Source organism: Dreissena polymorpha, chromosome 1 (genome assembly GCF_020536995.1).
Source record: "Dreissena polymorpha isolate Duluth1 chromosome 1, UMN_Dpol_1.0, whole genome shotgun sequence".
Classification (NCBI taxonomy): Eukaryota; Metazoa; Mollusca; class Bivalvia; order Myida; family Dreissenidae; genus Dreissena; species Dreissena polymorpha.
The window spans coordinates 174,146,967-174,157,296 of NC_068355.1; the positions used below are offsets into that span (position 1 = coordinate 174,146,967).

Consider the following 10,330-nt stretch of genomic DNA (forward strand, 5'->3'; position numbering starts at 1 on the left):
AAATGGGTACAAATAAAAAATAAGGTACGAAAAAATTTGTGTACGAAAAAAAAATGAGTACGAACAAATGGGTACGAAGAAATTTGGGTACGAACAAATTTGTGTACGAAAAAATTGGGTACAAAAAAATGTGGGTACGAAAAAAAAATTGGTTATGAAAAAAAATTAGGGTACGAAAAACTATTTGGGTACGAAAAAAAGGTTCAAATAAAAATTTGGGTACAAAAAAAATTGGGAACAAAACGAATTTGGGTACGAAAAAAATTTGAGTACGAACAAATGGGTTCAAAGAAATTTGGGTTCGAACAAATTTGTGTAAAAAAAAAATTGGGTACGAAAAAAAATTTGGTTATGAAAACCTATAGGGAACGAAAAAATTAGGGTACAAAACAAATTTGTGCACCGACGGACAGACGAAGCGGCGACTATATGCTCCCCCTAAAAAATTTGGGGGGGAGCATAATAAACAAGTTATGGCAATTTAAAGGTGGTACGCAAACTTAATAATAGATTTATCAATTATATGCTTATTGTAAGTGAAAACAAGGGACAAAATTGTCACAAAACCAGGTTTTCATTGTGAAAAAAAAATCTGATAAAGGGAGAAAACTCAAACTGAACTTTTGAAATGACCAAAAAAAATTAACCCCCTTTGAAAGTTTTTTTTCTTTTTAAATCTATTTTTAGTCGTGGCGGCCTTGACATTGGAGATATTGACGTGATTCTTTCGTGGGACACACCGTCCCATGATGGTGAACAAATGTGCCAAATGATTTTAAAATCTCACAATGAATGACATAGTTATGGCCAGGACAAGCTCATTTATGGCCATTTTTGAACTTTGAACTCAAAGTGTGACCTTGACCTTGGAGATATCGACGTAATTATTTCGCGCGACACACCCTCCAATGATGGTGAACAAATGTGCCAAATGATTTTAAAATCTGACGATGAACGACATAGTTATGGCTCGGACAAGCTCATTTATGGCCATTTTTGACCTTTGAACTCAAAGTGTGACCTTGACCTTGGAGATATCGACGTAATTATTTCGCGCGACACACCGTCCAATGATGGTGAACAAATGTGCCAAATGATTTTAAAATCTGACAATGAACGACATAGTTATGGCCCGGACATGCTTATTCCGCCAGCCCGCCAGCCAGCCCGCCCGCATTCGCCAATCTAATAACCAGTTTTTTCCTTCGGAAAACCTGGTTAAAAAGGCCATAATTGTTACAAAATGCTTGATACAGTTATCTGCTCTTGTTTATACATTGGGGTCATGTTGGTTAATAAGCAAAATACATGGTGTATGAACGCAATATGTCAAGGGACATAAAAAATATTTGAGGTCATATGCAAACTTTAACATAGATTTATCAATAATATGCATATTATTCTAAGTGAAAAAGGGCCTAATTCTGTTAAAATGCTTGATACAGTAAATGAGTTGTCTGCTCTTGTTTATAGATTGGGTTTATGTCGGTAATGAAGTATGCAAAATATAAAAGCAATATGTCAATGGACATAGGAAATATATTTGAGGTGGTACGCAAACATTCCAATGCGCAAGCCGACGCCGGGTTGAGTAGGATAGCTCGACTATATATATTTCATATATAACAGTCAAGCTAAAATGTAAATATACCATAAACAACAGGCTAACCTCAATCACAACTTTAATGCAATGCTTATAACAATAGAGATACAATGATATGCCAGGGATTGAAACTAACTGTTTACTATTGTGGGCAACCATCTTTAGTATTTTGGTTGCCCAGATAAAGAATAACGAGCCCAGAAATATGAACATGTGAATATTATACATTCTTTTAATAAAATAATAGATAATTAAAAACATTTGCTGACAACACATGTTCAATGCATGATGTTTTATTATGAGCCTGAATTGAATCATGTCCTATTCCTAAATAATGAATGTTATTTAACTAGTATTGATCCATGGTGATCAATTGTTTTTCAATTTTTATTGCAGTGAATTGTTTTAAGCTTTAAAAAAAAGAAGTTTACCAACTTTTGAAATTGAGTTGCCCAGGCCAAAATCTACTTGCCCCGGGTTCACGGTAAACCAATTATTTCCATCCCTGTATGCTCTTCATTTTCTGTTCTTCCATCGCATTCTCAAAATTAAACTTAAAGCCGATATTTTTTAATAACATTAGTATGAATTACTAACCATTATCACCCAAAAAACAATTTTACAAAGCTGTAATCCCGTCGTAGAGATTTAGTTTACTATTATCAGTGTTCTCTTTAAATACCGGCTGCTAGCGATCTTGCCGGTTACATTAACTCTTGATGCCGGCTACTTTTCCCAAATATATCAAGTAAATGTCACAAATGCTTTGGTTTTACTGCATAGTTGCCGGCCATATAACTGGCTACTCAAATTTTTCTGGAAAACACTGAACTATGCATGACAAACACAAAAAAATTAAATACATCTTAGATTCATTGTAAAAAATAAATTGACACTTCCAGCTTGTCGTCACTAAAATCCAAAGATTCAAATAATTTTCCACGAGATATGTCAACAATTGCGTAATCAAATGAATGAAAAATAAAAGTGAAGAAAGCCGGATTTTACATAAATTTCAGGTTGAAACACAACAAGGTAAAGGTAGTCGGTGAGATATAATAATAATACAGTTAGTAAGGCTCGTACCCTGGGAACGGTAAATATACTAAAACATACCCGGGAATTTAAACACTAAATCGGTTGTTGTCGGCTATTTTGTAAAAATTAATTATGTTTACATTTATGTCAATTTTCTGTTAAATGGCATTTATACAATGTATTATCAAAACTCATTTTTACAATCATTAATGTGATTCAATTTAAAATCTTAAATTGTTTAAAGTCGCATCATTGTATGACGTTGTCAAGTATATTTTCCGCGATGTCGCACGTTCACTTTTTACCATCATAGATTTTGTTAAAGAAACATTTTTTGGTTTGCGAGGTCCGTTAAATGGGGAACACCATATTTGGTATTTATATTATGTTTTAACAAATAATTCATGCTGTGTAATAAATATTGTATAAGATATTTCGATATTTATTGAAAATGTTTCAAATTGTTATTTATGAAACCTTTTATTCTAATGAGTGTATGCTATCATATTATACTTCGAATAGCAGATCTGTTGTACTATAATCGTATTATTCATTCTTTATTGTTAATTTCATTTATTGTAGAGAATCGTCAATGTTACATCTAGTCGCCAATCCTTGTCGTTAGTGTTAGTTTTCAATGCTTGTTATCATTGCCGTCAATGTTAGTCGTCAATCCTTATCGTCATTATACATGAAGGAAATAAAAGCAGAAACAGAGACGTATTCTTGATTACTTGATTATTCCTACGGCGTCCTCTCAACACTCATACTAAAAAGGATGTTGATGCAGATTTTTTTTAAAGAGAAGTTTCTTTAAGGTAAACAATATTGTTTTACTTTAATCGCTAGCATGTTTAACGACATCGGATTTTTGGCAGATATACAACTCGGATACAATCTAATATTTGCGGGTATGTTTAAGTTTCTTTACCGTACCCGGGCTACATGTAAGTAAAGTTAAGAGTACCCGGGGTACATGTACCGGTAAGTAGTACCCGAGCCGAGAATGTCAATTGAAGGTGTTAGAGATGCATTGAACCATAAGATTAAAAAGGGTAATTAACCACGGGCTTATTAAAATTAAAACGATGACATTACATTGTACCAGCTGTTTATTGTTGTATACTGTAAGCTTGAAATATTTTAAATAATGTAAACAACTTACCTTGTATAAAGTTGGCACATTGTTGTCAGGTGTAGAAACTATTATACTTATTTCTGTTAAGTTGCACTGGCTGAACCAAAAGAATTATGTAGTCGTTTCTAAATAATCACGAAACAATCTACTAATGCATATATGCTTGCCAGTTGCTGAGTTTGTGCATTTCCATTCATTATACTATCGGCCTTGGCAAACAGCGTAGACTCAGATTAGACGCCGCATGATGTCTGCTATTTGGTACGCAGAAGATTTGCATATCCACGGGTGTTTTATGTCAAATGTTATGGTTTTTCAATAGATCGTATACTTATCTACAAAACAGCGAATTAGCGTTCACTTGACATCATTTTTAATTATGTTATTTTGTGAATACTTTCTCGCGGTCTTTTCGCCTTTGGTCGACGCCGTCTGCTATTTCAAACGATGAAGATTTCCATATCCACTGGCGTTTTTTTATGTCAAATGTTAGTGTTTTCCAATGGATCGTATACTTATCTACAAAACAGATAAGTAGCGTTCACTTTACATCGTTTGAGATGATGTTTTTTGTAAATACTTTCTAAGCGTTCATTCTGACGAAGTCGACCATTTTGACGGGTGTGAAGAAATACCGAATTTCCCGTAATTACCAAAATCCCCAGAAATCCACGAGATCCCACGAAATCCCCATTAATATTGATTGTGTATTGAAAAACTGCGTATTTTAATATAGATCGTTGCGAAATACACTGAAATCACTAATGAAACATTGTTTTATCAAAGTTTGATTTCGGGGATTTCGGTAGGACTTCGGTATATCCATATACCGCATTTTGTAAATCCGGTTATGTAAAACTTGCGAAACTTTTTCGTGATTTAATCAAAAACTATATTTTTCCCAGGTATAACGCCTACGCCAACAGGTAGATCGCATTCTTGTCCATATACATGTCAAATTTCAGCAAACGTGCTAGGCCAGTTTTCAAGAAACCCAAATCGCGACGATTCTCGCCAGCTTAACGAAAGTTAGCCCCCTTTATCATTCGTTCGATTGAACGTCATCAATGATGACGTCCAATACATCACTCATTCCATATGAAAATAAGAAATCATATGATGTCATCATTTTCGTTTCATTATGTTTATTAATATGCTATCTTATCTTACTAGCAATAGAATTTATGTTTTTTTAAATCTAATTTTTAAAATTGAAAAAAGTAGGTCGTTTGACGTTGTTTACATCTTAAGGATTTAAATGTACTGGATTGAAATTTGGAGTTCGATATTAATAAGAAACGCTTAGGTCCGGTAAACCGGTATTCAGATTTGTCGTCCGTCTGGTATAGTCTTCTGACCTGCTGAACCTTTCCACACCGTAGTCGAAAATAAATAATCTGTGAATAATCCGATTTAGGTCTATGGTTCTTTCGACACACGATGCATTAATAAAGTTGTATTACGTGACGTTGGATACTTGCTATTTTTTTTTAAATAACCACATGTAGCTTTAATAATTAATGAATATACTGGAATCAACGTAAAAGAAATAAAGAAAAAAACACACACTTCTAAGTTGTCTGTATGTACGGCCTTCGTATCAAATGAAGTCCCGCTAATACCGGATAATCAGGGAACAGATGAACATGCCGTATTTTCAGCACTGGATGTATGCGATTGGCGTAGGATTGATGACTTGTATTTTCATGTCAAACGGTATGGATACATTAGCCAATGTTTATGGAAGCTATTTGCATATCCCTTCTCATAATATCGTTAATTGATACAAAATAGGCCGGGTGTATGTGTGCTGATCTTACTGCTTTAGTTTAAACGTGTTACAACGCACTCTGACAAGATTAACTTATATGTGAGTCGTTCCACAATCATAAACAAATATTAATATACCAAAATTTATGTTAACAATCGAATATCTATATTAACAGTTCATTGATATTTATTATTTTATGGTCTACATAAAACTGCAAAAGATTCTTTGTTCAGCGTTGCTATAACGACGACATGTGTGCGCTCATTTCAAAACCTTTGATGTTTGCATAAACACGCATTTTACCGATATCATCTCTGATGTCACCAATAAATAGTTTGTAGTGGAAAAGCTTATTTTAAATGCATAAATCTATAAACAAAAAATACAAACAAATTATGTTTTGCTTGTTGTCAACATATTCCTACATAATTATCGTAAAATGTGTTTTAAGACAACGCGCAAAATTACAAGCAAAAAGAAGAGAGGCATCCAGATTGACACAATATAGATGTATTTTGCATTTCTAAAATGCTTGTTCAGTCATTTAACTTCGCATCAGAACTCCTACCTTTTGTCTTAATTGATATTAATTAGAAATAACTTCACAAACTTGTTATTTTAAAGGTTTACGCATGTCTTGGGCAATAAACATGACAGGTTGACTCGAGCAGGTTGAATAATTGTGATATTGCGTTCCACGAGAACAGCAGTCTGAATGGAATACGCTATCAAACAAGCAACAGCATTGTACTATACTTAGCCTGGCTACAATTTGTGTTCGAATTCGTTGAATGCGTTGTTAAGATATGTGTGGCCATATGAGTCATAATAAGACGCCACATTATTTCAATTATAGGTTCAACTGACCCAACCGACGTCACATGTAACGCGCCCAACTCCACCACACTTGTCATCGAATGGACACAGGCTACTGACCCATCGGTGGCCGGATACAAACTGGACATTGAACGAGTGGACGGTCTCAAGGTGGAGGCACCAATAGAGGTCAGTGGTCAGCAAACACTTTGACATCATAATTCGACGTAGCCTTCGTGTTTTAGTATTAAAATGGCAACATCGAGTGCACACAATGTACAAAAAGTGATTACATATCTACATCATAATGTCGATATGCACTGTAGTTTATAGAGCCTGTAGAAAAATTGTTTCCTAATCTGTTGTCCTGCAAGGCATTTTTTGTCAGTGTGTTGTCATAGTTATTGCAACATATATTTTGGTTGTTTGTTTGGATAAATCTTCGTTTTTAACATATTTTGACCAGTAAACAAGCCCACAACATTCCTAGGCAACCAATACTTAGCGCACACGCCTATCCACATAACTGAACTCCCTCGACTAGTTCAGTCAAGATATATGTTATATAAAATCGCATGTCTCATGACTTATCCCCACATATTATGTGGTCCGGTCTGGGAATTGAAATCGTTATTCTCCCGTTGACAGTCTAAAGATAAACCAGTGGAGCCAGTCCAGTTTATTAACGATGCGCATGTCATTACAGTTGTAAATGGGTCTTGTTCTATGAAAGCTGGTCATAATGCATTAGCGTAAAGTGTCGTCCCAGATTAGCATGTGCAGTCCGCACAGGCTAATCGGGGACAACACTTTCCGCCTAAACTTGATTTTCGGTAAATAGGGACTTCCTTGAAACTAAAAACACCATTCAAGCGGAAAGTGTCGTCCCTGATTAGCCTGTGTGGACTGCACAGGCTAATCTGTAACGACACTTTACGCACATGAATTAAGCCCAGTTTTCACAGAACAAGACACATATTGTCATAAAACCGTGTCTTGGCTTCAGACGGTGACCCTTGACAACAAATTATACGAGAACTACTCCTACTTCGGTATGGGCATATACGCCGAATACAGCATCACACTCCAATCTCTCCTGACTTCCGGTGCCGATGGTGCGGACAAAGTCCTACGTTGCAAAACGCTTTCTGGTGGTGCGATTGCTAGGTTTTACGAACATTAGCCTTAATTTATCAATCGTGTAGGAATCATATTAGTATCCACCGCGAGTTTGTGTACATGTAAAGTAAATTTAATTGTTTAAAGTGTAAGCTATTATGCTCAAATGATGAACAAATATTATATATATATAGCGTATATATAGCGTATGTAAACATTATGTAGTACACGAACGTTTAAAACGTGTCAGTTACTTAACCATTCAATTTGGTCCAATTAATAATGTTAAATGGTAATTTCCACATAATTTTTAGCTCGGCTGTTTTCGGAGAAAACCCGAGGTATTTTCATAGCCAGCTCGTCGTCCGCCGTCCGATGTCAGCCGTCCGCGTCGTGCTAAAACCTTTACATTTTGTTAAGGTTTTGAACATTGGCTCTTAAATAAACGTGCTTCAACCTACAACTTTGAAACGTCCCATGTCGCTGCCTGCAGCTTGGTGAGTTCTACATGCCACACCCATTTTTGGGTCACTATGTAAAAGGTCAAGGTCACTGTGACCTCTAAAAAAAATTCTGACAAGCTCTCAGTTATTAAAAACTGCAACCGCAGACGAGCGTGGCACCCGTTATGCGGTGCTCTTGTTTTTACACTGTTGCAGTCTGTTATTAAATACTTTAAATTAATAAATTATTACATCGGAACTAGATAGCTCATGTATAAGATAAGAATGGACGAACGGAACAAGTAAGCTGCATCAATTGGGAAGCGAACTAGGGGCCTTGGATGCACAGGCTATTACCTTAACATATCTGCCTTCAGAACTGTTATCTTGCGTAAAGCACTTCATAATGTATATATGTGATACACATGTTGTCACAAATATTAACAAAAACAACTAAAACATTTAATTATTTAATTTCAGATGACGATAATTCAAAAAAGAACTTCTATTTTCAATATGGGCCTGCGTTTTCGTTGTTGTTGTTTTTTCGTTCGGTCTGTGTTCTGTGATTATGTTTAATCTGTAGAGAAATTTCAGTAAAAATACTAATAGCATAAATAAAATACAATAACAACACAGCAAGGACCGGGAAATTAACAACTCTAACAGTTCTAATGATACCATTTAAACGCTGTAAAACATTTGGAAAGATAAGACATGCCAGTTATGTTTTTCTGCGCATACTCATGACACTGTTTTCTTAGAAATGAATTGAAGTGGTTTTATGTGTATTCGTTTATTGCATTATGATAGTTTTTTGCATCGTTGTAGTTACTCAACATACGAAGCTGAAATTTGAAACATCTTTATAAAAAGGATGCTTCTTTATGACAAGGAGTTTATTGATATCACATGGATAAGTTCGGGTTCTGGTAATGGCTGCCATTGAGAACGGTCGCAGAACAATATCTTAATTCTTTGCGACACAATTCTTATTTAAATTTCGAGAATAATAAGTATGAGCGCATTTATACACACTGCATATGAGTCGTGTTCTGAAAAAACTGGGCATAATGCATGTGCGTAAAGTGTCGTCCCAGATTAGACCGTGCAATCCGCACAGGCTAATCAGGAACGAAACTTTCCGCTTTAATGACATTTTTCGTTTAAATGACGTCTCTTCTTAGCTAAAAATCCAATTAAGGCGGAAAGTGTCGTCCCTGATTAGCCTGTGTGGACTTCACAGGCTAATCTGGGACGACACTTGACGCACATGCATTATGCCCAGTTTTCTCAGAACACGACTTATATGTCCATAGTTCCTGATGCTGCGACCTTCAATCTTACCTGTTGGGGCATCTCGTACACGGAGATCGAGTGTGAGTGGAAGAGTCTACCCGAGGTCTACTGGAACGGAGACGGCGTAGGTGAGTCATCAACGTCATAGCCCGCTGTCGATGAAGCCCGCGAAGGCTTTCGATCAAAATGATCTTATTAATGATTAAGAATTGAATTGAATAAAACAATTATCCAATGTGTATTTCAAACATTAATAACATTGGTAATACATCAAAGATCAATCTTTCCGGATTGGAATATTAATCGATAGACGTAACGTCAAAAAGTCCGACTACACTTTGTAACATGAAAACGACGTCAAAACGACGTAAAAAATTAACAACTCGTCGTAAATTCAACACATGCCGTTTGACAACGTCTCGATATATTATGTAATACTATAATACTATAATAAGTATTATCAAACTGCATTTACAACGAAAATGACAGTCACACATTGAGTTTTTAACGAGCATCCTTTGACATGTTCACACATTCGAGTATTGATGTGTGTAGATATTCTGGCACTTTAATTGTATCTTTGCTGCTGTCAATCTGTGCGCAAATGTATAAAATTGATGCGGCGGGAACAGTTGCGTATGGACTCTTTCTGAAAGAGTATCTGTTTTCTCCGACTTTGTCGTAGTATAACCCAGTAAACACTTCGGTGTTCTGTGGTATTACCGCTCCCCACTGGTCCTTTGTTACCTTTGTGGAACTAGATAACGGATGTGTTACCTTCATTAAATAATATTCACATAATTCATCATCAGTGAACAATGCCACCACTTGTCCTTCTGATACAAGGTTTTTTAACGGTTCCGCTTCAACTACCGGTTGGTCGGGAATTCGGACAGTCTCTGGAATCATGGTGACTCTGCGGCTTTCTCCTGTGAAATCTTCATTTTCACAGTAAGGGTAATTTCCTGTAATAGAGCATAATTACTAGTTATAATCAGCCGCTGTAAACAGTCATAATGCATAATAACTGTGTATATATACAATTTATATACGAGTCGTGTTCTGAGAAAACTAGACATAATGTATGCGCGTAAAGTGTCATC

General features: G+C 35.7%; 1 long non-coding RNA gene across 1 annotated transcript in view; it reads left to right on the plus strand.

The window, feature by feature from the left end:
- The window catches only part of LOC127862459 (uncharacterized), a 7,713-nt gene extending 4,353 nt beyond the window's left edge, over window positions 1-3,360 (plus strand). Inside the window, exon 2 of the long non-coding RNA XR_008040631.1 lies at window positions 2,623-3,360. This is a non-coding gene — a long non-coding RNA (uncharacterized LOC127862459). The remainder of the gene's footprint in view (window positions 1-2,622) is intronic.
- The last annotated feature ends 6,970 nt before the right edge of the window (window positions 3,361-10,330 follow it).